At 37.9% G+C, this 26,084-nt stretch overlaps 1 long non-coding RNA gene across 1 annotated transcript; it reads left to right on the top strand.

The window, feature by feature from the left end:
- Positions 1 to 2,518: 2,518 nt before the first annotated feature.
- LOC116137410 lies at positions 2,519 to 4,659 on the top strand. The gene is made up of 3 exons (XR_004129183.1): positions 2,519 to 2,704; positions 3,476 to 3,534; positions 4,525 to 4,659. It is a non-coding gene; the product is annotated as an uncharacterized LOC116137410 (long non-coding RNA).
- Positions 4,660 to 26,084: the final 21,425 nt, after the last annotated feature.

Below are 26,084 nucleotides of genomic sequence, written 5' to 3'. Positions count from 1 at the left end.
TTGCTTGCAACATTGGTTAAAATCGGAACATCGGTTGTTGCCAGATTGGCGTGCATGGCTAATCTCGTGAGCTTGCGAGGTTTGAGCTCTCTTCTAGCATGGGTTAAAACCAGCACGGTGGCATTGGGTGTTTTGTCGATTAGGGGGAGCATCCGTTTGACGACCATTGCCTTCATGTTCCCCCATAGGTTGTTTACCTGGTCACCTCTTAGGGTTAACTTGCCTGTGAGACTCATGCTCGTGAGCGAAAAACGGAGCTCCTTGGTGCTGATGAACTAGATTGGTAGCCAGCAGAGTTATTTCGACCTGTAGGAGTAACCTCTATGAAACGTGGTTGATCAAGGTCTCGGTTGGCCAGCTGCTCGTTTCTGAACTCAGCCACGTTTTGTTGTACCGCCTATGCAACCATCGTCCTTATCATCTCCATCAGTTGGCCATTCTCAAGATCAAAAGTCCCTACTCCCTACTGATTTGCGACCTGTGACACTAGCGACACTGGTGGTCGACCTGGAGCAACGGTCTGATGCACCTCCTAGTGGGCGACTTCCACATTGTTGTGGTTTCTAGTGGTTGTTTTAGATCTGGTACATGCCATTGGAAATTTTAGGTGATCAGTTGTTCACTGAAATTGCTTGTTTCTTGTGGAAAATAGGGAAAGTAGGCTGAGGCCCTCCTTCTAAAGCCAAAATGTTGATACAAAAATTGCACCAACCTAAGTGATCTGATTAACTTTGGTGGAATTGAAACCGATGTGTTCGTGATTTAATGAAAACCAGCAAAGTAATGAAAAACTATGTTTAAAGTAAAGAACACAAACGATTTTAAAGCGGTTCGGCAAGTTAGAACTTGAGCCTATGTCCACTGTTATCTTATTGCTTTTGATGGGTTACAAGAATAACAATAAGCTTGCCTAGAATAATTTGCTAACCCCTCTTTCATCGTTGGAGGGGATTTATATATAAGTTTATAAAAAAGGAAAAAGAGAAATTATCGGGATTGCAATCAAATTCAAATTATAATTCTGATATTCTCGTGATTGTGTACTAAGATCGCGCTATCATTGCTGTTGATCTGATCTCTTTCGAAATATCCGAGATTTAAGCTTATATGTGGCTTGTCGAACAATTGACAAAGTTAACCGCGACTAGCTTGTGTTGGGTCGGACAAGTGCCGAGTCGAATTAATTCTAGGTCGAACTAGATCCTTGTGTTTTTCTAACTTCTCCGAACTTAATGGAAAAATCATACACAATACCCTTCAATTTTGAAAAATAATAAAACAAAAATTAAAATATATATAGCGACATTTTTGGGTGTTAGAATTTGTAATATTTTTTGTGCTAGTTTTGGAAACAAATTAACTCAAAATTAATAAATGCATCAAGAAACAATCGAGTAGCTTCTCTTTTTCTTTTTTCCAATTTCCATTTCTTATATGTAAAACAATCAAATATTAAAAAGAATAAATATATTCTAAAATCTAAAATAAAAAATCCACCTTATCCAAACCAAAAATAAAATAAAATAAGAAGAAATTGAATTTGCCCCAAAAAGAAATGGTACACTCAAACACAAAAATTAATTAATCAAGGATCAATACAATAATATCCCTTAGATTAACAAAAATCCTATTATAATTATAATAATTATGGAAATTATCGTATTGCTAAGTTCTAACAAGTTTTTGACATTAAAATAAATAAAAGAGGGACAATTGAATAAATATTTATTAATTAATCATACATGAGATTGGAGAATATATATTGTTATTTTTAAAATTATAGAAGTAATTATTATTTATTAAATCTCCGAACGGAAAAATATCCCATTACTAAATTGAATTAATTATTTAAAAAAGAAAAATGTCACTGTTCCCGACACGTTGGGACTTGCTTCCATCCCTCTGTTGCGTAGGGGTGTTCAAAAGCGGTTAACCGAACCGGTTAACCGCTTTTCTAAACCGAACCGGATTTTCGGTCGGAAACATCCGAACCGAAACTGAACCGTTTTGGGAAAACCGGTTAACCGTTTTAAAAAAGCGGTTAACGGTTTTGAACGGTTTTCCCCTTTTTTTTTATAAACTTTTTTTTTAATTTTGTCCTAAATTAAATTGTAAATATAGACAATACATTAGAAACTAGAAAAAAAATTTGGGTTGGGATTTAGATTGAGTGAATTAGGGATTTATTTTAGTTTAGGTATTAATTTAATAAAAACACGGTTAGAAAACCGGTTTCGGTTAACCGTTTCTATTTTGCCGAACCGGTAACCGAACCGAAAATTCGGTTTTTTGATTTTTCAAACCGTAACCGAACCGTTTTTTCGGTTAACCGTTTTTTCAGTTCGGTTAGCGGTTCGGTTCGGTTTTTACATTTTTTGAACACCCTACTGTGCGTACCTATTTCCGTTTCCTCTTTTTGACCTATACCTCACATCCAACGGTCCCAATCACTTTTTCTCAAAAGCAGGAACTAATCTCATCCTTTCATTCTCTCCTTTATTAACCCTTACTTCACTCTCGTAGCTCCGCTCCGACTCTCCCTCTCCTTCTCTCTCTTTGAACCGCACACTCTACTCGACCTCCGCTCCCTCGCCGTATAAAGCCGCCTTTCGTCCGTCGGCTGGTCGGAAGCGGTTGTGCGGCTTCCCGATCGGGTTCTTTATCCTCTCAGATCGCTTCCGGCTGCTCGATCCGTCGATTTTAGGTTTGTTTGTTACTCGCTTTGGGTTTCTTTGTAATTTTTTCTAACTTTTTGTGGTTTTAGTTTGAATGTGAAGTCTTCTTTGTTTTGTCTTTAAAATTTTTTATTTTGCTTTGTAGTTTATGTTTAATTTCATTTAATTTATTATTATTATTTTTTACTTTTTATTTTACTGATTTTCTTTTTAATTTAGGTTCTTCAATTTCTTAAAGAAATTGTTTTTCTTTAATTAGACAAATTAAAATGTTGGTACCTGTAACGTTACTGGGCATCGTTATTGTCATCGTTGTCATTGTTGAATGCCCGGTAACTTAGTAGGGTTATGATATTTTAGCTTTTTTTTTTTGCCCCTTGAATTTACCCTTTTTTTGGTTCAATGAAACTGAATTTTCTCCAAAAAGAAATAAAAACTTTTGTCTTTTGTCATCTTTTTATTTTAAATTATTTTTCCTGAAATTTCAAATTTCTGATTATTTTTTCCTCAAAAATATCTAAGCTTTGATCATCTTTTTATTATAAATTATTTTTCCTGGCTTCAGAATATCAAAAAAAGTTTTTCTTTTTAAAGGATATATCGTTTTCAGAAGAAAAAGGAGAATATTTGTACTTTGTATTTAAGAGGAATCGAATCTTTCTTGGAAGATATTAAATTTGGAGGGTGTGCTTACACGTGCTTGTCCATTTTTGTTATATTTAATTGTTTTCTGAATTTTTTTTTTCTGTAGGATATCTTAATTGAAGTATTAATATATGTAGATATATTTTTATATACAGGAGCTAATTGGGTATTTGAAGAAGACTTGTAATGGCTGGAGAAAAGAACATTGAGAAAGGTACTTTTTTTTTTCCCTTTTTCCATTGTGTTTAGCTGGTGTTGCGTTTTTAGTCTTTTGAAGTTTTTGGTGAAACTGCGGGACTGTGTTTTGGTTTATATGGTTTGGGGTCTGATTCTTTGGGGTTATTTTGTTGACGAGAAGTTGGCAGTTCCTTGCTTATCAAACATTGTAGGGTTTGTCAAGAGGGGCATAGTGTCAAAACTGAGTTTGCTAAGTGGGTTTAAGAGATTTCTTTGTTATCCTAATAAATAAAAGTTGATATTTTTGGATGTGATGAAGAGGATGGAGCTGTTTTATTAATGGGATGCGAACTTGATGCTCCAAAAGTTGATGTTATTAAGAACCGTCTGAAATTTAGTGAAAATTAGCGGCTGCTTGTGTGATACATGTTTTTATTTTGCTAAGTGAGTTTTCGAGATTTATGGTTTAGTACTTTTAAAGAAGAAGTTGACTTTGTTGACTGACCCAGTGGGAATTTTGGATGTGGTGAGTGGACGGAACTGTGTGATTAGTGGAAGGCTGATTTCTAGAAGTTGAGGCAATTGAGGGCTGTTGGAAATTTAATGAAGATTACTAACCCTCGTGATAGATGATTTTATTGTTTTGGGATATTGAATTGCTGAGTAATTGAATTGATGTGGATTGTTGGAAATGACTTTATGATTTTAAATTGTCTTATTTACCTCATTTAGTAGATTACTATTATGACATGGATACATGAATTTATCTTTTTGAAGCTCACTGGATAGATGTACTTTTGGCATGCAAGTGGGAAGTTTATACCTTTAACCATCGATTGTATTAATTAGAGTTTTGATTGTCAAACTCGATTTCCCTGTATTGTTATCTGATTTTGCTTCTCTGATGTGATGATTATCTTGAATTTATTTGTGCGTATTTAAGTGCTCCCTTTTTTTTAGTTTTCTGTAATTTGATGCCATGAAAAAATCTAATCCTTTTTTTTTTCTTATACATTATATTTAATAGATCAGCCATTGGCAACAGAATTGAAGTCAGATCCCATCAGTAAATCAGCTGAGCGTGATGTGGTATGTCACAAATTATGTTTTATTCATCACAATGGTCAGAGAACATAAATTTACTTATTTAAATTTATAGGGAAGAGATCAATTCATATTTATATAATCCAACATTCTTTGGAAATTTGTGNCCAAATCCAAGTAAGCATCCACTTACCTTTTTTTTCTTTTCTCTATATCTGACTTCGTTTTTTCTTTTTTCTTTTTTTCATCTGGGTTGTCTAGTTTCCGAACTTTTGTTCTTAATTTGCTTCAGAATCTATAAGTTTTTTAGTCAAAGTTCTTAACTTTTGTTTAATTTTCTTCTTGATTTCAAGCAAAATTAAAAGAAATTCACTGAGGGTAAACTGGTCAAATCTGAATGATGACCATGGGTATATTTGTAATTGTGTTAGTCAAAATAAGTCAAGTCTGATATTTAAAGGAAAATTCTAAGGGTAGGGTGTGTACAGGTATTTTCTGTAGTTATGGATGAGAAAGGCTATTTTGAAAGCCACACTTACAAGAGCTCCAATTGTCTTGCACCAAAATAATGCATTACCTTATTTGAAGCATACGATTTGGTTGGACCGATAAATATGTGAAGTCCGCCTGCAATTCTAAACTTACCATTTAGAGCTGTTTGGATCAGGTGTATATAAGATAACGGGAGTAATCTTCTTTTATTTTATAAGATTCCAGTATTTGGTTTGTAAGTAATAAAATATGATGGTAATCTTTTATTACAAATAATGTTTACTTTTGGTAATGTGGGGGGTAATCTTATTACCTTATTAGGGGCCATTATTAAAACATTACTGGGGTAATCTGATTTTTCTACTGATTTTTCTACTGATTATCAGGCACAATTACTCTCAAATGTCTACCAAATAACAATTCTCAACCCCCCCTACATTTGAGAAATTAGCTAAAATACCCCAGCCATAAAAAAGTTTAAAAGTTAATAAAATATCCCCAACCACCCAAGACCACCGCGGGCTGTCAGCGTCAGTCGTCATAATGGTGCACGACCGGCGGGATCTGGCTGTTGTGCGCTGGTAAGACCTTTTTTGGCCATGGATCTGTGATCCATGGTTGGAAACAGCCAGATCTAGCATTTTTATGGTCGTGAAATGGTCATAGATCTGGTCGTTTTCTGGCCATGGAGCCATTTTCAACTTTGTTAGCTCACGATCGACCATATACGGCCAGTTATGTGCCATTATGTCGACTGTAGACGATGACCGACAGTGGTGGCTGGCTGCTGGCAGTGGGTTGGGGTGGGTGGGTATGATTTTGCTGTAAATTAAAGTTTTATATGATTGGGGTGTTTTAGCAAAATTTCAAATGTAGGAGGTTAAAAAAGATATTCAAAAAATACTATTATATTACTATTAAAAAAAAAAGGCAATTTAGTAATCTATATAATATACTCATCCATTTATCTTCGCAACCATACATATTATTCACTAATTTATTCAAATCAACCAAACACATTTTCTAAACATTCTCAGTAATTTATAACATGATATTTCTTTCCGTTAATATAATATACCCCTCTAATAAAATACTATATGATCCAAGCGCTCCAGGTTTTACTTTCACCTGTTCAAGATTTCAAGTTCAATGGCAATACAAATTAATGTAAGATTTCAAAGAAATTTTCTCAACTCTCAAGCATTGGTGAGTTTGTTCAATCACTTTTGCAACTATGATGTTTAATTTTCTCTTTAGAAATTTACTTCATAGTCATGGAAGATACGCTAACTTATCTCTATTAAACCCTAATAAATTTCAAGATTTTTCGTGTCCAATTTTTGTCAAATACATCTCAAGCAACTCGGATAAACAATCTTTTGCTGTCTCTTACCTTATTAATTCATGTGGGTTGTCTTTTGAATCTGGTCTAAAGGCATCCAAAAAAGTTCAATTTGATACTCCATAATGACCAGACTCGGTGGTAAACTTTTTCAAGAGCAATGGCTTCTCAGAAACTCAAATCTCAGACCTCATCAAAAAATGCCCAAAAATGCCTTTGTGCAATCTTGATAAAATCCTTTTGCCAAAACTTCAGTTTTTTTTCACTCCAAAGGCATTTCAAGTCGTGATCGTGCAAAACTTTTATGTCAGGACCCTGCTATCTTACAAAGGAGCTTAAAAAACCAAATAATCCCTTTCTTTCATTACCTTAGTAACTTGCTTCAATCTAGTGAAAAGGCTATTACTGCTATTAAACACTCTCCAAGGGTTCTTTATCGTGATCTTCAAAAATTGATTGCACCTAAAGTCAGTTATTTACGAGAAAATGGTGTGCTTGAATCGAATATTGTTAGGTTACTTAGTAATTGGCCTTCAAAATTTATAAATGACTCTAGTCAATTTGAAGAGACTGTGGACTTGGTAAAGGAAATGGGCATCAATACTATAAGATCATAGTTTGTTACTGCTATTTATATAATGTTGGTAATTCCCAAATTTGTGTGGGATAAGAAGATTGATGTTTACAAGAGGTGGGGTTGGTCTGAGGAAGAGATTCTTACGACATTTCGAAAGAATCCCTGGTGTATGATTACATCTGTGGATAAGATAATGGCAGTGATACTTTTTTTGTGAACAAAATGGGTTGGGAGCCTTTTGTCATTCTGAAGCAGTATAATCTTCTCTCACTTAGCTTGGAGAAGAGAATAATCCCTCGTGCTTCAGTTTTTCAATATTTGTCATCCACAGATTTGCTTAAGAATAATCCCTATAACCTGGTTACATCGTTTAAACTTTCTGAAGAAAACTTCTTATAGAGTTTTGTGAATCGTTATGATGAAGCGCCCCAGTTAATGAAGTTGTATAGAGAAGTTAAATCTTTCAAAGATGCAAAGTGAAAGGAAATCAACATTTGTAATATGTTGGCATCAGAATGATAGTGTTACATGATCTAGTTAAATTATATGTATTCAGATTGGCATCTAGTCCAGATTAGTTATGAGTTATTTGCAATTTCTGTTTTCATGTTGTGACATGTTGTCTCTTGACTAAAGCACAGGCTCTGCAATGTGATGTGTAATCATGTATCAATCTGTGATCTTTGGCTTTGTTAGTCTTGTTACAACTCTGCGACTAGTTACCTTTGGTTGACATTAATTTCCTTGATATATGTGATGTTTTTGGAAGACATGCTTATTTACTTCTTCCCCATTAGAAAAACATTTGAAAAGGAAGCTCAATGAGTTAATGACTTTAGTGAAATTTAGAAATTATTGTGTCTGGTTAGTTCGTATGTCAACCCAAGTCAACTTGAAGATAAAAATTGTCACTTGAATACTACAGTCATCTCGAAGACACAAGATCACCTTTCTGCAATTTTTGTTTTTCTGTTGTTCTTTGTCTCTTGACTAAAGCATGATATTTTGATGCATGATTTTGTATCACTAGAATATTCGATCTTGCTCACTCTTGGTTACATGTATCTAGTTTGCTTTGTTTACCTTAAATCTTCAAAGCTGTCTCCAAAAAACACACATTTCAAGGTTCAATGGAAATGTCTTCCTTTCTCATTAAGAAAGCATCTCAAGGTGAAGTGCAATAATGTATTTTTATCATTGTAACTAAGAGACTGTTGGTCACTCTTTAGTTTTTCTGATTTTAGATTTGCCAGCCTTTGTCGAGTTGAGTTTGAGATTAATAAGTTGTCGCTTACATGTTGTAATCATCCAAATGCAACAGTTTTATGTTTTTACATGTTTTTTGAATGCCTTTATGGTACTAAGTCTTGACATTCTCTTGACGTACTATTACCAGTGGGAATTATTTGACAAGATTCTATGGAAATGAAAATGAAAGAATAAAAAATATTTTGTAGCTTGCAAGGGGAGTATTGAATAGATCTGGCCTCTTCGCCCTAAACCACCCCCGTTTCGCCCAATGAAATGTTCTTCAAGTAGTTTAGATGCTATTATGATGTTTTGTTATCAGTTCATTTACATTTACTGAGGATCTTGCGAGTATTATGAGTTATTGATGACAATCAATACAATAGTTATCACTTGTCATCAATTAGGGAAACATTATTGAGTTGAAAGCTTCAGTCATGAACAAAACAATTAGGGAAACAAACAAGATATTAAGAGTGTTTGGGGTTTGTCTTTGATGAGATCCTGACCTGTAATTTATCAAATATACTGCAATCTAGTATAGTCCCAATCACACTCACAGTCAAAACAAGAATTCTCTATATTAATGGTAGCAAAACAGTACATCCAAAATACTCAGACTCTGTTACAATATTCCACAACTGAGAATCCGGTAAATAAGCTAATCTAAGTAAAGAAGGAAAACAGAAAAATAATACTGACTTCGAGGGTCAGTCACCTCCCTTATCCATCCTTAATCAACTTTTTCAAATGCCTCTCCCTTTTCCCTTCTTCCCCTTTTATTCCCTCCTGCACCTAAGTTTATTCATAACAGAATTTCTCTCTCTCCACTCTCCATAGGCCACCTGTCCCTTCATAACAAATTCTTCTAACCTCCTAAATGTCAATTATTCCCCTGCTTCTTACTCCACTTCTTCCTACGGTAAACCTTTCCCTTTGGTTGCTCATCATTACCCTCCCCAAGGAGAACCACCTTGTCCTCAAGGTGGAATGAAGGAAACTGGCTGAGAATAGTTTCAAAATCTTCCCAAGTATTTTCAAAGGAAGGTAAACCTTTCCACTGAATTAGCACCTCCCAATGCCCATTTAGGAGTTTCCTTTTCTGGAGAACCGTTTCAGGTTCAAGTTGTAGAATGAGGTCTTCATTGAGACCTGCTGGTAAAGGCTGACTATTGGTGATAGGGAACATAGCTTTTTTAAGTTGCGACACATGAAAGACATTATGAATACGTGCGGAGGATGGCAGTGCCAGCCTATATGCGACTGCCCCAATTTTTTCTGTGATGACAATGGGCCATAAAACCATGGACTGAGCTTCTCATTATATCGACGGGCTAGAGACCGTAATCTATATGGCTGTAACTTTAAGTACACAGATTCCCCTACCTCAAATGTAACTTCTCGGCGATGAGTATCCGCCGAAGTTTTCATGCGATGTTGGGCCTTGAGGAGATGGTCTTTTAACTCGTCAAGCACCTGGTTGCGCTGCTGGAGTTGCTGGTCCACTTCGTTGACAACGGAAGTGTGGTCTGAATAACGCAACACTGTTGGGGGTTCTCGGCCATAGAGAGCCTTAAAAGGACACATGCCGGTGGAGTGGTTATACGTAGTGTTGAACCAAAATTCTGCCTATGGAACCCATTTTGGCCATGAACAGGGTTGACCATTGACAAAACATCTGAGATACGTTTCCAAGCAACGGTTTACAACCTCTGTCTGACCATCTGTCTGTGGGTGGTACGCTGAACTCATGTGTAATTGGGTCCCTGATTGTTTAAACAGTTCACTCCAAAAGTTACTCATGAAGACTCTATCCTGATCGGAAACAATGGTACGAGCAAACCCGTGTAGTCGAACCACCTCTTTGATAAACAAATCAGCAACTATCTTGGCTGTGTAGGGATGTTTGAGGGTTAAAAAGTGACTATATTTAGTCAAACGATCAACTACGACCAGAATTGTATCAACCCCATTAGCCTTCGGAAGCCCCATGACGAAATCCATAGATATGTCTTCCCATACTTGGTTAGGAATCGGTAGCGGCTGAAGCAAACCCGCTGGACTCATGCCATCATACTTACTTTGTTGGCAAACCGGGCAAGTGGCCACAAATTCTTTGATGTCCTGTTTCATACCTTCCCAAAATACCACACTTGTTAGCCGTTTATATGTCCGGAAGAAGCCCAAATGGCCCCCGATGGGTGATGCGTGAAACTCTTGTAAAATTTTCTGGATGTGAGATCCAGATTTCGGCAGTACCAATCTGTTATGGTACAGCCGATGGTGGCCCAGTAACCTGAAAGGAGGATGACTATTGGGGTCTGTCAAGAGCTGTTGTATTATGCCCCGTAACTTATCATCACCTTGAATGGCATCCTCCAAACCCTCCAGTCCCGAAAAGTAACTCACAGAAACAGCATGAAGTTCGACCGTGTCTGGCATCCGCGAAAGGGCATCTGCTGCCTTGTTCTGAGCGCCTGGTTTATATTGAATGATGAAGTCTAACCCCAACAATTTGATAACCCATTTTTGCTGATTTTCACTCAATAATTTCTGCTCAGTAAGGAAGTGAAGACTACGCTGGTCCGTCCGAATTATAAAACGCCTACCCAACAAATAATGCCGCCACTTTTGCACAGCCAGTACAATCGCCATTAGTTCCCTTTCATAAACTAACTTCAACTTAGAGTTTAAAGACAAACCTTTGCTGAGAAAAGCAATCGGACGTCCTTGTTGCATCAGCACAGCTCCTAATCCACTTCCTGAAGCATCGGTTTCCAGGACAAACTCTTGCGTAAAGTTCGGCATCCGAAGAACAGGAACACTGGTCATGATTCTTTTTAATTCCTCAAAAGCCCCTTGGGCTGCTGTATTCCACACAAACGAATCTTTCTTTAATAGTGCAGTGAGTGGTAGGGCTATTTTTCCGTAATCTCGAACGAATCGACGATAATATCCCGTCAATCCCAAAAACCCTCTGAGTGCCCTGACATCTCTCGGTTCCGGCCATTTGGTGATACTCTCAATTTTCAAAGGATCAACCGAAACACCCTGAGCTGAGACCACATGCCCCAAATATTCCAACTGTGACTGCCCAAACTTACATTTTTTTCTATTGACCACCAATTGATTGTCTAAAAGGATCTGCAGGGTAAGGCTGAGGTGTTTCACATGGTCGCCCATCTCCTTGCTATATATTAATATATCATCAAAGAAAACCAGCAGAAATTTTCGTAAATACTGTTTGAGCACTTCATTCATCACTGCTTGGAAAGTAGTCGGTGCATTGGTGAGGCCGAATGGCATTACCACAAACTCATAGTGCCCTTCATGTGTCCTGAAGGCAGTTTTGTGTGTATCCTCTGGTTTCACTCAGATTTGGTGATAGCCGGACTTCAAATCGAGTTTGGAAAACACAGTCGCGCCTGCCAATTCATCAAATAATTCATCAATGGCTGGAATGAGGAACTTATCCGGAATGGTTACCTGGTTAACTGCCCTATAGTCCACACAGAATCTCCACCCTCCATCTTTTTTTTAACCAACAAAACCGGACTTGAGAAGGGACTGATACTGGGTTTAATAATTTCGGATGCCAACATTTCCTTGACGAGACGTTTGATTTCATTCTTCTGATAGTAAGGGTACCGATACGGCCGCAGGTTTGGTGGCTGAGCCCCTGGAACTAACTGAATGGCATGGTCTCGGCACCTAGCAGGTGGTAACCCCGAAAGTGGCTCAAACACTTGATTAAAAATCTGTAACGCTTCCAGTATCCGATCATCCACATCCCCACTGTCATCACACTGTTTTTGAATCTGACCGAACTCAATCAAGCACCCTTGTCCCTCACTCCGTAAAGCCTTAATCATAGCCTTGAGCGAAACCATGGTCTTATTCAGAGATGGGTCCCCACGCAGACACACAATCTGATCGTCCAACTTAAATCTCATGATCTGCTTCCTCCAATCTGTGGTGGTTTCCCCTAATGTTTCCAATCATGCAATCCCCAGAACAACATCCGCACTACTCATATCAAATGGAAAAAAATTCTGAATAATTGTTATCCCCTGTAGCTCCATACAAACATTTTTACATTCCTCTTCACATCTCACACTATATCCATCGCCCACTCTGACCCCAAAAGATTGAGTTCCCATCACCGAAATTCCCAAGTCTGTAACCACCTTTGAACTAATAAAATTGTGGGAAGCCCCACTATCAATCAACACAATTAGTTCTTGACCTTGGATTCTTCCTTTGAGTTTCATTGTTTTTGGGCCATGAATCCCCACCACTGAGCTCAGAGAAAGCTCAACTTGTTCCTGTCGTTGCTCCATTTCAGATTCTATAGACTCCCCACCACCAATCGGGTCTGAATCACTCTCCTCTTCATCCACTAAAATGATCTGAAATTGCTTCTCACCACATTTGTGCCCAAACGAGAACTTACCGTCACATCTGAAGCAAAGCCCTTTCTCCCTTTTTCTTTGAATCTCTGCGTCGGTCATTTTTCGAAATGGGAAGTCTCTTCTCTGGAAGTTTGGTCGTTCATAGGGGCGAAAAGTCGATGGGTTGTAATCACGACTGGAGAACTGCATCGACGATGAGCCTTGTGCTGACGTTTCCGGCGATCGTCGAATGAAGTTGGAAGATTGGTGTGATTTTGGGAGTTCAGACGAGTTAGGGAGTTTGGAGTTTATGTGATTTTCGAATCTGTTCGTGTTAGGGAACCTTGGGTTTGAGCTATTTTCAAATCGGGTCAAGTTAGGGCTATCCACTCGGGTCGTGGGTCTGGGTCCATTTGAAGGTCCAAGCCCCATAATGCGTGTGGGTTTAATTGATCCCATTTGGGCCTCCTCTATTGCTTGATTCCTCTCCTCAATTCATTGGGCCAGGTCTATTATTTGCATTAAGGTTGTGGGCTGGGCTAAACGGACTTCAACCCTTACTTCAATTTTTAATCCATTGATAAAGGCTGCTTGTAATATCTCTTCCTTCTCCCCTACCAGCAATGCCGCGACAGCTTCAAATTGACGTCGAAACTCCATAACTGAACCAGTCTGCTTCATGGCCATTAATGACTCATACGGGTTGAGCTCTTGAGACCCACTGAATCTCTGAAGTAGTGCCAGTTTAAACATAGCCCATGAACTTGCCGGAGCTCTGGATTCCATCCACTAGAACCAATTAATTACTTCACCCTCCATACAGACAGCTACTGCTGTCATTTTTCCTTCCTCATTTATTCCATTGAGGTGGAAGTAGCGCTCCACTCTAAATATCCATCCGTAAGGATCTTCACCGGAGAATATCGGCATTTCCAACTTCCTTCTTGTCACTTCATTAAGGTTTTGGTTACTATTGCCAGACCCGTTTGCTCCGTCTGTATTTTCTTCCTGATGAGACCGAAGATTTTCCGATGAACGCATCTCAGTTCTCCCTGTTTCTTTCTCATCCTTTCTTCGCACCCATGATTGTATCTCAACCAAACATTCCCGAATGGTACCCATCTCAACTCCTAACTTCGTAACTTCTTTTTCCATGTTATCAATTCTAGACTCCATTCTTGTCAAGACCATACCCCAGAACTCAGTGCTCTGATACCACTTGATGAGATCCTGACCTGTAACTTATCAAATATACTGCAATCTAGTACAGTCCCAATCACACTCACAGTCAAAACAAGAATTCTCTATGTTAATGGCAGTAAAACAGTACATCCAAAATACTCAGACTCTGTTACAATATTCCACAACTGAGAATCCAGTAAATAAGCTAATCTAAGTAAAGAAGGAAAACAGAAAAATAATACTGACTTCGAGGGTCAGTCACCTCCCCTATCCATCCTTAATCAACTTTTTCAAATGCCTCTCCCTTTTCCCTTCTTCCCCTTTTATTCCCTCCTGCACCTAAGTTTATTCATAACAGAATTTCTCTCTCTCCACTCTCCATAGGCCACCTGTCCCTTCATAACAAATTCTTCTAACCTCCTAAATGTCAATTATTCCCCTGTTCTTACTCCACTTCTTCCTACGGTAAACCTTTCCCTTTGGTTGCTCATCAGTCTTACAATCTTAAAATAATTAAAACCATCATTTTAAAGGTTTGTGCACGCTAGTATGTAACTATGACTTGCATCATTGATAATGAGCCATTGTCACTTCACAATGGAAGAATCCTTCAAAAGAATAGAAGGGTTGACCAAAATCAAACGAGAAGACCTTAAGTGAAGTTCTTCCTTGCACCATGAAACAAAAGTACGATAAAACAACAAATTTTCCTACAGTTCAATCTTCTTAATACATCATGTACATATGTCACAGTACCAAAACATAGATAGATATTCCTAGTGGCGCTTGGAGACCCGTTCATGTACACCTTAAATATATGATAGACAAATGACCAACATTGATTAACATTCATTCATATCCTTACGTCACTGAGCTTCATTTTTGCACAACTTTTTAAGGGGAAAGAGACAATTTCTCCAGAGAATGAATCTATGTGCAGGAAATAACATCATACACTAGTCTTGCAGACTGAGCAAAAGCTGTTCTTTGGGATCTTCTTCATTTGGGTTAGAGTAAGAAAACAAACAAGAAGCATTGTTGTAACAGGACTTGGCAAAGACAGAGATCTGTAGCATGTTATAGGGTTAAACATTGAAACACATTTTGGCTTATGGTTTAGTAAGAGAGAAAATAACAACAGGGAAACCAATATTGCAAAGATTTTGTAATTAATAAGGACTAATTGCTTCCTCTGACTGGAGCTTGAAAGATAGGAAACAAAGCATTTATAAAGATCAATCAACACCTAAAAAATGCCAACGATTTTGGTTTCACACCTGAAAAATACAACTCTTAGCCCATCTCACTTTATGCGGGTGATTTTGCTTTCTTTGAAGGATCCAACTTCTCTTTGTAAAGCTTCAATAGCTGGGGAGTTTCATCATAAGAATTCACAAATCTCTACAGGAAACTTTCTTTAGGATAAATGAACAATGATGACATTTTAGTATATTACCTCTCAACCAAACCTTTTGATGACAAAAATTGAATAACTGCAGCCCTGGGTACAATCCTCTTCTCCAAGCTTAGATTAATAAGATTTGGCTGTCTTGCTATAACGGCAGGCTCCCAACCCTTCTTTTTCGTGAAAAAACCCATCACTACCATAACCTTATGCTCAGATGTAAACATCAAAATGGATACTTTCGAAATGCTACTAAAATCTCTTCCTCCGACAAACCCCACATCTTATAAAATTTGAGTTTCTTTTCCCAAAGGGATTTGTAGATTATCATTTTCATAGCAACTGCTACAACAAACTGTGATCTCAAATGATTGATACCCATTTCCTTTACTACCTCCACAACATTTTTAAAAACTCTCATCCCTGTTGTAAAAACACGAGGCCAAATATACAGTAATGTGCGTATATTTGAATCAGGCACACCATAGCTTTGCTAAATATCGATCTTAGGAGCAATACAAAAGTTTATATCCCCGCAGAGAAAACGCATATTGCGTTTAACAATAATAATGGCCTTCTCTCTAGATTGAAGCAGATTACTAAGGTCATTAAAAGTAGGGATTATAAACTTTTCTAAGCTTCTATTTTATATACGAGGGCATATGGAAAATATACAAGCAACATCTGACTTTCAGAAGCCTACAGAGTAATAATAATTAAGTTTTGGCAAAAGGGTTTTCTCAGGATTAGCCAAAAGTAATTTGGGCTCTCTTTTGATGAGGTCTAAAATTTGTGGTTTAGAGAAACAAAGGCAGTTGAACATGGCAATGACAGAGTCGGGTCTTTCTGGGGATTTAAATTTAACACATTGGGAGATAGATGAAGCAGGTTCTTGAGAGAACCCATATGAATTTATGAGGTAAGAAAAAGTAAAAGAGTGTAGATTTGAAGTAGTCGAGACTTATTTCGTAAATAACATTGATTTGTAGTTTTGAAGACAATGCAATTGGTGTGTTGGTGATACATGGCAAATGGTTTTGCAGAGAAAATATAACATGGGAATTGGAATTAAAGACTTTGAGAAAACAAACTTACTATTCTTGAGAGAAGGTGTCTTCTCTAGTGGAGCGAACCTTTTGATTTCTGTATAAGCTGCCAAAACCCTTGAGCTAATGTACACTCACTCGGATGAACTCTTCTTTGTATTGAACTTTTTGGGTTTTGGAAAGGGAGGATGACAATTTCCCATCCAAGGTTTGGCGTAAGTGATTTTCCCACCCAAAAAGTTAAAAAAAATCAATTTCTCACATGAATAAAGATAAGTTGACAAACGAATCTTACAAATTTCTCTCACAAACCTTGATGTGGCAACTGAGTTGGCAACCCCACCACACCTAAGGCACAAACTGATTTTGATTAGACCCAAAAAACGACTGTTCATACGTTCCTCTCTAAGGAACGACCATTCTCGTTCTTATAAAGGAACAGTTATTCCTTATGAAGGAATGATCGTTCCTTCGAATAGAATGACCGAATTGTTTTTTCATAAGGAATGATTGTTCTTTATGAAAGAATGATCATTTATGTTTAGTCAAAGTCCTTCGTTGACATGTTGATGAGATTTGTTTGATAGGATAGTATTACCCTTCCCACACAAAATGTCAAAATCTATTGACCTTTTGTAGACAGGTTTTGTTATGGTACAAACTTACAGTACCATAAATATAAGTAGAATGAAAAAAATAATAATAATAAATAAATAATGGAACTCAAATTATGAAAGAGTGGATTACATTAGAGCAAACAACATTTTCCCACCCAAGGTTTAGTGAAATGCCAAGTTCCCACCCTTAAATTAACACCGTTTATTTATTTTAACAAATAAAGGCTAAAATAGTCATTTAACAGATTTTAATATTTTCGTTTCTTCCAAAACCTCTCTCTCTTGCCCTTTATCCCCCACCCTGTTGATCCCGCAAATCGCCGGCCACCACAACTTTTTGCTTCGCGCGATTGCTGCTCCCTGGCCAGATTTCGGCTGATTGAAGGCACCAACACCCCACCTGATACTACTGTCGGCATCATCCCCCCGCCCTCATCAAATCCCCATAACCCCCTAGCCGCACCAGCTCGTTGTTCGCCAGCTGTCGCAGCTATTCTTACGTGACTACTATGCACTTGGAAGCCTCGCCACCACCAATTTTCAACTCAAATCAAACACAATTAACACTTGCTCCTAATTGCTTATTGTATTTGGTTGATTGTTGTTGTAATCAGGTCGTCAACGACCCCTTGTCATCGGATTTCTGCACTCCTAAGCCACGCCCACAACTTGCTTGGAGAAAAGCCATGCCCACAACTTGCTCGGAGAAAAGCCATGCCCACAACTAACACCGAATCTGTTTTTCTGTGAAAAAGAGAATAGATTCTCTATTTTATACTGGGAAAATAGATTATGGGAAGAATGTGGATGAGTTTTGGGATGGTGGTGGCAGCGACGATGGTGGCCATGACTTTAAGAGGATTTGGAGCTGGTGAGATGAAGAACAAGAAAAAGATGAGAGGGCAGTTTAGTAATAGTATCATTTGCATATATGTTAGGATCTAACAGTCACTAACAATGTTATTTTAAGGGTGAGATTCTAGAATTTATGAAACCAAGGGTGGGAACTTGCCATTTCGCCAAACCTTGGGTTTACTCATTACATTATTCCAATACTAGGATAATGACAAAAATTGAACCAGAGATAATTATAAATATCATAATAAAAAAATTGAATTAGCATGTAGTAAAATTTTTATACATATCTAAATATCAATTTATTTTTTAGTTTTCATTTAATATTAAATTAAAAATAATTAACAACAAAGGATAAGAAAATTTTCTCCTAAAATCAAAAGTCACAATCCATAAATACTTTAATAATAATACACAGAGGCGAGAAATCAAAATCCAACGGCTGAGATTGAAAAATGAACGCCACGAGTAGGAACACCCCACCACTTATTCTATGATCCATTTAACACCCAATAATAATCAAATACAAAAAGCTAAATTTGAATCGATCTTACAATCTTAAAATAATTAAAACCATCATTTTAAAGGTTGTGCACGCTAGTATGTAACTAGACTTGCATCATTGATAATGAGCCATTGTCACTTCAAATGGAAGAATCTTCAAAAGAATAGAAGGGTTGACCAAAATCAAACGAGAAGACCTTAAGTGAAGTTCTTCCTTGCACCATGAAACAAAAGTACGATAAACAAACAAATTTTCCTACAGTTCAATCTTCTTAATACATCATGTACATATGTCACAGCCAAAACATAGATGATATTCCTAGTGGCGTTGGAGACCCGTTCATGTACACCTTAATATATGATAGAAAATGACCAACATTGATTAACATTCATTCATATCCTTACGTCACTGAGCTTCATTTTTGCACAACTTTTTAAGGGGAAAGGACAATTTCTCCAGAGAATGATCTATGTGCAGGAAATAACATCATACACTAGTTTGCAGACTGAGCAAAAGCTGTTCTTGGGATCTTCTTCATTTGGGTTAGAGTAGAAAAACAAACAAGAAGCATTGTTGTAACAGGACTTGGCAAAGACAGAGATCTGTAGCATGTTATAGGGTTAAACATTGAAACACATTTTGGCTTATGGTTTAGTAAGAGAGAAATAACAACAGGGAACCAATATTGCAAAGATTTTGTAATTAATAAGGACTAATTGCTTCTCTGACTGGAGCTTGAAAGATAGGAAACAAAGCATTTATAAAGATCAATCAACACCTAAAAAATGCCAACGATTTGGTTTCACACCGAAAAATACAACTCTTAGCCCATCTCACTTTATGCGGGTGATTTTGCTTTCTTGAAGGATCCAACTTCTCTTTGTAAAGCTTCAATAGCTGGGGGTTTCATCATAAGAATTCACAAATCTCTACAGGAAACTTTCTTTAGGATAAATGAACAATGATGACATTTTAGTATATTACCTCTCAACCAAACCTTTTGATGACAAAAATTGAATAACTGCAGCCCTGGGTACATCCTCTTCTCCAAGCTTAGATAATAAGATTTGGCTGTCTTGCATAACGGCAGGCTCCAACCCTTCTTTTCGTGAAAAAACCATCACTACCATAACCTTAGCTAGAGTAAACATCAAAATGGATCTTTCGAAATGCTCTAAAATTCTTCCTCCGACAAACCCACATCTTAAAATTGAGTTTCTTTTCCCAAAGGGATTTGTAGATTATCATTTTCATAGCAACTGCTACAACAAACTGTGATCTCAAATGATTGATACCCATTTCTTTACTACCTCCACAACATTTTTAAAAACTCTCATCCCTGTTGTAAAAACACGAGGCCAATATACAGTAATGTGCGTATATTTGAATCAGGCACACCATAGCTTTGCTAATATCGATCTTAGGAGCAATACAAAAGTTACCCCGCAGAGAAAATGATATTGGTTTACAAAGCTTCAAATTGACGTCGAAACTCCATAACTGAACCAGTCTGCTTCATGGCCATTAATGATTCATACGGGTTGAGCTCTTGAGACCCACTGAATCTTTGGAGTAGTGCCAGTTTAAACATAGCCCATGAACTTGCCGGAGCTCTGGATTCCATCCACTGGAACCAATTAATTGCTTCACCCTCCATACAGACAGCTGCTGCTGTCATTTTTCCTTCCTCATTTATTCCATTGAGCTGGAAGTAGCGCTCTACTCTAAAGATCCATCCATAAGGATCTTCACCGGAGAATATCGGCATTTCCAACCTCCTTCCTGTCACCTCATTACGGTTCTGGTTACTGTTGCCAGACCCGTTTGCTCCATTTGTATTTTCTTCCTGATGAGACCGAAGAGTTTCTGATGGATGCATCTCAGTTCTCCCTGCTTCTTCCTCATCCTTTCTTCGCACCCATGACTGTATCTCAACCAAACATTCTCGAATGGTACCCATCTCAACTCCTAACTTCGTAACTTCTTTTTCCACGTTATCAAGTCTAGACTCCATTCTTGTCAAGACCATACCCAGAACTCACTGCTCTGATACCACTTGATGAGATCTTGACCTGCAACTTAATGAAACACACTACAATCTAGATATAGATCCAATCCCAACACAATAAACACAAGAAATCTCTATATTAATGGCAGCAAACAGTACATTCGAAATATGACATCCAGACTCTGTTCAATCAACAATCAACAATTGAGAATGCAGCAAATAAAGCTAAGAACAAAAGATAAACAAAATGATAAGACTAAACTTCGAGGGTCAGTCACCTCCCTTCCCAATCCTTAACAACTTTCTCAATACTTCCCTTTTTCCCTCTCCTCCTTTTATTCTTAATACTCCTAACAGAATTTCTCTCTCTCCAATCTCCACATGCCACCTGCCCCCTCATAACAAATTCTTCTAACCTCCTAATTGTCAATTATTCCCCTGCTTCTTACTCCATTTCTTCCTACAGTAAACCTTTCCCTTTGGTTGCTCATCACAATATCACCTAATTTGTCTGATAATCATACAGACTACTATGTTTACAGCAGCAAACAGCTGTTTATACTACTGAAAAGTGAAACATGATGCAATGCAAATCCAACCGTCAAACCATTAAATTAAAACTTTTCATTCAAGACTTAAAGACAATTAAAAATACTATTTCTTTAAGAGAGAGAGAGATCATCATTTTGAAGACCACTCAAAATATACACTAGTTTCATAGGCCAAAACTTCATGGCGCAATTATAAAACTAAAATGAAAATAACATGCTCATTAGTTTTGGAAAGAAAACTTTCAACGATAGTGAACTAAATGCCCCACCCGTCAAGAAATTTCTGAAAGTGTTCAGAAGAACAAAGAATATGATACATGTATGGCTAAAGTACCAGGGAAGAATGTACCTCTTATCCTTCCAAAATGTGAAAGATCCACCACCTAGGTCATTATTCAAAGATGAATCAATAATGGCAACGGTTATCTACTCTTACGAATTTTTTGAAAAAACATAACACACCATAATTCTGACAAGCCTATAAAACAAAATAATACAAAGTTTAGACAAATTGAACATGACAACAGAGATATATCAATTAGAGGCATGCATCAACCAATATCTGAAGTTAACAAGATTGTTCATTCACCATCATAGGGACATTATTCTTACCACTCTTCTACAAACCTCCTGGCTTGTCATCTAGCTTACATAACAAAAACCAAAGCACTCTCAGGAAAAATACAACTCAGCCTAAAATCAGATATCAACTTGTCCCTATGCATATCAATTTCCTATTACCATCTTTTGCATTCAATTCACATTATACAAAAAATTACATAGCACTCAGCATATCACTTGAGTAACAAAAATGTAAATCAGATCCAATAGACATGCTTTCAAACCAGGTCCATACCCAAAAATTTTCCTATCTAGCAATTAAATTCAAACACACAAAATTAAAATTAAATTAAATAAAATAATAAAACTTGAGCTATATACTTGAAGTGCTTCAAATGTAATAAATTCAACTAGTTCAAAGTAAAATATAACATTCTCAATAAACACTCACTGCAACCCACATTTTCAGCTGCATCAAGAGCTTCATCTTCATTGCCGAATGTTTCAACAATCCCATTTTCCGAAACTCTGCCCCTACAACTCTTCACTTTGTCCTGCAAAGAACCCAGTTGGCAACTTTCTTGTTTTCATGTTTTGTTTAATTAAAAAAAAAAAAAAGTTCATTGCCTCTTACTAGGAGGTCGTGTCAATTGGAGGAGGTGAGAGATCGAAAGGCAATGCCGCAATTGGTTGAAAACTTGTGCTTTTTAAGTGGAAAAATTTAGTTGCCCGGCCATCCCAAGTTTCGATTTAAGAAAATGGCCTTGAAACTGTTTTTCAATTTTTTTTTTTAATTTAGAGAGATGACTGGCATAGTTTAGGATTAATTAAACAGTAAAATGGGTTAAATGAAAAGATTAAAACATATGTGAGCCGAATCAGAAATATGAAAGTTTTTAAAATTTGAAATTTCCCAAAGAAGCCCCACCTATTCACTCGCTTATCGAAATTCATTAGGGCAAAAAGCGATTTCTTGAACACAGGAGAGGCGATTTTTTCTGTGATCAAACCTGCAAATTTGCACCCTAAAATCAATTTCTTGACCTAAACCATACAGTCTGATTTTTGGTGATATAGTCGGATTTTCGTTGTTGTTAAACCCTAAAATGATTTCCTTAACCCTAAATTGAATCTGACACTCAAAATGAGGAGGAAACCCAACGCCACTTCGAATCCTAGATTTCGGTGGCGTAAGCATTCAATGGCTGCTCCAATGGATCATACGATCAGTGAAGTGTGTCCACCGCAGAGGAGACACCGGCGGCACAAGAACAGAGGAAGAATGCAAACGATTTTGAAAACAGAGTCAGGCGAGAATTCAGGCCAGGAGGAGGAGTCCGGCAGATTCAGGCTAGGAGGAGTCGTCCGAGGATTCAGCGACAGGAGAAGGCCAGTGAAGGAAGGTACGTTGTTTTGGGAATTTGCTTGTACGTCGCTTAAGCGATCATTTGTATCGCTTAAGCGATTAATCTGTTTTATTCATGATCGCACTGATCGCTTAAGCGATTGATTCAGTTTATTCTTGTCGCTTAAGCGATTTCAGATCGCTTAAGCATCTTGCAAGGCAGAATCACAGATATAATAAGCGATCTTTTGTATCGCTTAAGAGATTCTTTCAGTTTGCTCTTGGTCGCTTAAGCGATTTCAGATCCTTAAGCAAACTTGCACAAGGCAGAGTCAAGATCTCTTAAGCGATCCGAAATCGCTTAAGCGACTACAGTGGTAATTTTTTGTTGCTGATATTTTGTTATTAGTTGTTTTGGTTTATTTTTGTTGCTGACATTTTGTTTATATGATGTAACAATTATGCGGACCATAACTCTAGAGCTATAGTTGGAGCCTATAAGTGAGAAGATACCCTACTTCCCTGCAAGGGTGAGGTGAGGTCAAGTTGGGATGTTTTTGACAGAAAGGGACATTTTAGATGAATGAGGCATGGTGAAAGAGATTTCCGTCGCACTTGTTTCGGTCAGTTTTTAAGAATCGGAACAAAATGGAAAAAGGCATTTTGGGGGCAGGGTGCATACATGTTGCTGCACTCAGTAAAATGAAACAAAAAGAAAAAAAATGGTGGTTCGTAGTGGACGAAAGCCTACGGTTTGGGATGATGGAGTATGCCTGGTGCGGGCTTAGGATGTGGGAATTGCCAAATAAGGCGGAGGCAGATGCAATAAGGCTAGTCCGGAGCCATAAGGTTTCGTAAGAAGGTTTTGCAGGGGGCAAAGTCTATTACAGACAGGTTTTGGAGGAAGGCGAAACACTTTGGTTTAATGATGGAGAGAAGATAAAAGTGTGCTTGCTATTGTTTTTACATTCAATCTTATTGGCTGGTGACTCAACAAAAGCTGTTGAGAAAGATTGGTTGTTTTTGCAAGCGACTTGGAGTTCTTTAATTCTTATCCGTGGGGACGGATTCATTTGAGCGAACCATCAACAGCCTGAAAAAACCAGACATGGTGTTAAAGCATGCCAATGGGGCGGGGAAGCCTAAACCAAGCATGTATAATTTTTTTGGCTTCCATGGGCAATGTAGGTAAATATTAATAGCTTTCTATTATATTTTTTATAATATATGTGTTTGAATTATGACATGGACTGTTTTTTTACAATGTAGGCTTGGATGTACGAGGCCATCCTGTCTTCGCTAAGGCGGGGGGGGAGAGCACCAGTATCATATTTCCTAGGATGTTGCAGTGGCATGTCGAGGTGTAACCTTCGGATTACGACCAAATAGAGATTGAGATTCAAGCGGCTAGGGTAAGATTAAAGGATTAAGCTTTTGATTGCAGTTGCTTTAAAATATCGCTTTATCTGATTGATTTTGTTTTCTTATTGTAGGGAGTCGTCGTCCTTTCTCACCGCTACTTAGGGATGAAGCGGAAGAGGACTATGTCACATCTTTCAAAGCAATGAGGATGAAATGGATGAACGTATAGACCCCTGATGCGGGACCAAAAGGGGTCACACATGTGACGTTAGTTAGGCCATTACTTACAACGTCTTGATGCTGAGGATTATAAGCTCCATGGGCGGAGGCCCGGAAAGGAGGAGAAGAGGTAGGAAAAGGTTCGTATGCCTCACAACCAGTACACAAGTACGCTTTGCCAAGACATCGGCATCGAAATGAGGTTGTGACCTCATAAACGGCCTGTTTGAGAGTTTACAACACCGTTTATGCAAGGTTTGACAAGATGGAAGAGTGCATGAAAAGGGTGGAGGAGAAGTGGATAAGCTACGAGAGAAGTTGGTACGGTTGAGGAGAAGTTGGTACAATAAGAGGATTGGTGGAGAATTAAAGGCGGTTGAAGTGCAAACTGGCTTGAAAGAGAGAGCTGAAAGAGCAAGTTTGTGAAATCGCCTTACATGGTAGTGCACAGGTAAGAGAAGAAATTAAGAATAAATGGAGGAGAACAGAAATGGGAGGTTGGGGAGGAAGTGGGGTGATAATGGAGGAGGGGAGGTAGGAGGCGAGGAAGAGGGGATGTAAAAGTGGAGGAAGGGGGAGGAAGTGGGCAAGGGAAATTGGACTCAAATTCGATTTGTTAGGCCATAAGGAAAAGAAAAAACTCTTCTATGCCTATTACAATGGATCAGGAAGTAATGGCATATAAAGTGTAAGAAGGGGATTATCCCTGGGAATGGTTTGAGAAGTTTTGGCGATGGGCACGTGGCTTGAGGACTCCGCTTAATTTTCTTATTTTTGCCTATGTTTTCCATACTATCTTTTTGTTTTTATTTAATGCAGCACATGATGAGATATTGGCACTGATGAGCTAGAATTATATGATGATCTGTTGTATCCGACTGTGCCATCACCGATGAGGCGTTTGGCAAAGCTTGTTTCGCATATCACACTTTAATTAAAAATGTCGTTGCTATGTGTGAGCAAAAGGACCGAAGCGAAAAGATTGGCCCCAATATAGTTGGACTGCATCCCTGATGATTTTTTTTTGATGACAGAATTATGCAGTATATAGCGGAGGATAGCCCAAATATGGCCACGATTGGGCCTTTGTTAAAAGAGTGTATGCATCATCCTCGTCAAACAGATGCACTGGATAGCAGTCGTTGCACATCTAGAGGAAGGGGATGAAGATCCTTGACTGCAACCCCACTATTTGTCGAGACAAGCAGTTAAGGTCGAGTTGGAGCCACTGTCCAGTGGTTCCTCGGCTATTGCATGACGTGGGATGTTTGGGTACTTGGGTGATCAAGTACTAAAGGAAAGTGGCCAAAAGCGCTCTAGCTTCCCAATAAATGAGTCGAGGTAATTTGTATAAACTAACTTACATAATACAATTGTTCTATAAGTTTATTCTAATGCTAATGTCTTCTTCCTATTGTAGTGTGAATGGGGGCATATGCCCTGAATTTATTGAGTTCGACATGACCAACACCCCATGGATGGGTTGAATGACGAACCAATGAGACTCTATGGGAGGGCTGGGCTGTCGACTCTTCCATGGGCAGATAGATCCGTTTTGAGTGAGCAGAACCAATAAAAAAGTATGAAAGTTGGACTTTGAATTTTGTAGTTTAGTGATGTTGATGTGATACTGGTTGTGGTGCTGATGCTACAGGGTCATGCTTATATGAGCTATACCGAAAGACCCGACTGAGCGAACTTCTCACCTACCCACTCTGTAACTTTTTTATGTGTTTTTTTTTTATTACAAAGTTGACGTGTCTCAGGTGTGTGCCGGATAATTTTCAGGTTCTTGGCAAACAATGAGAGGAAACTTCTCAAAGCTGGTTCAAAAGGA

Source organism: Pistacia vera, unplaced genomic scaffold, assembly GCF_008641045.1.
Source record: "Pistacia vera cultivar Batoury unplaced genomic scaffold, PisVer_v2 Contig324, whole genome shotgun sequence".
In the NCBI taxonomy this organism is placed as follows: Eukaryota; Viridiplantae; Streptophyta; class Magnoliopsida; order Sapindales; family Anacardiaceae; genus Pistacia; species Pistacia vera.
Note: the sequence above shows the minus strand (reverse complement) of the source record. Positions and strands in the feature narration are given on the sequence as shown.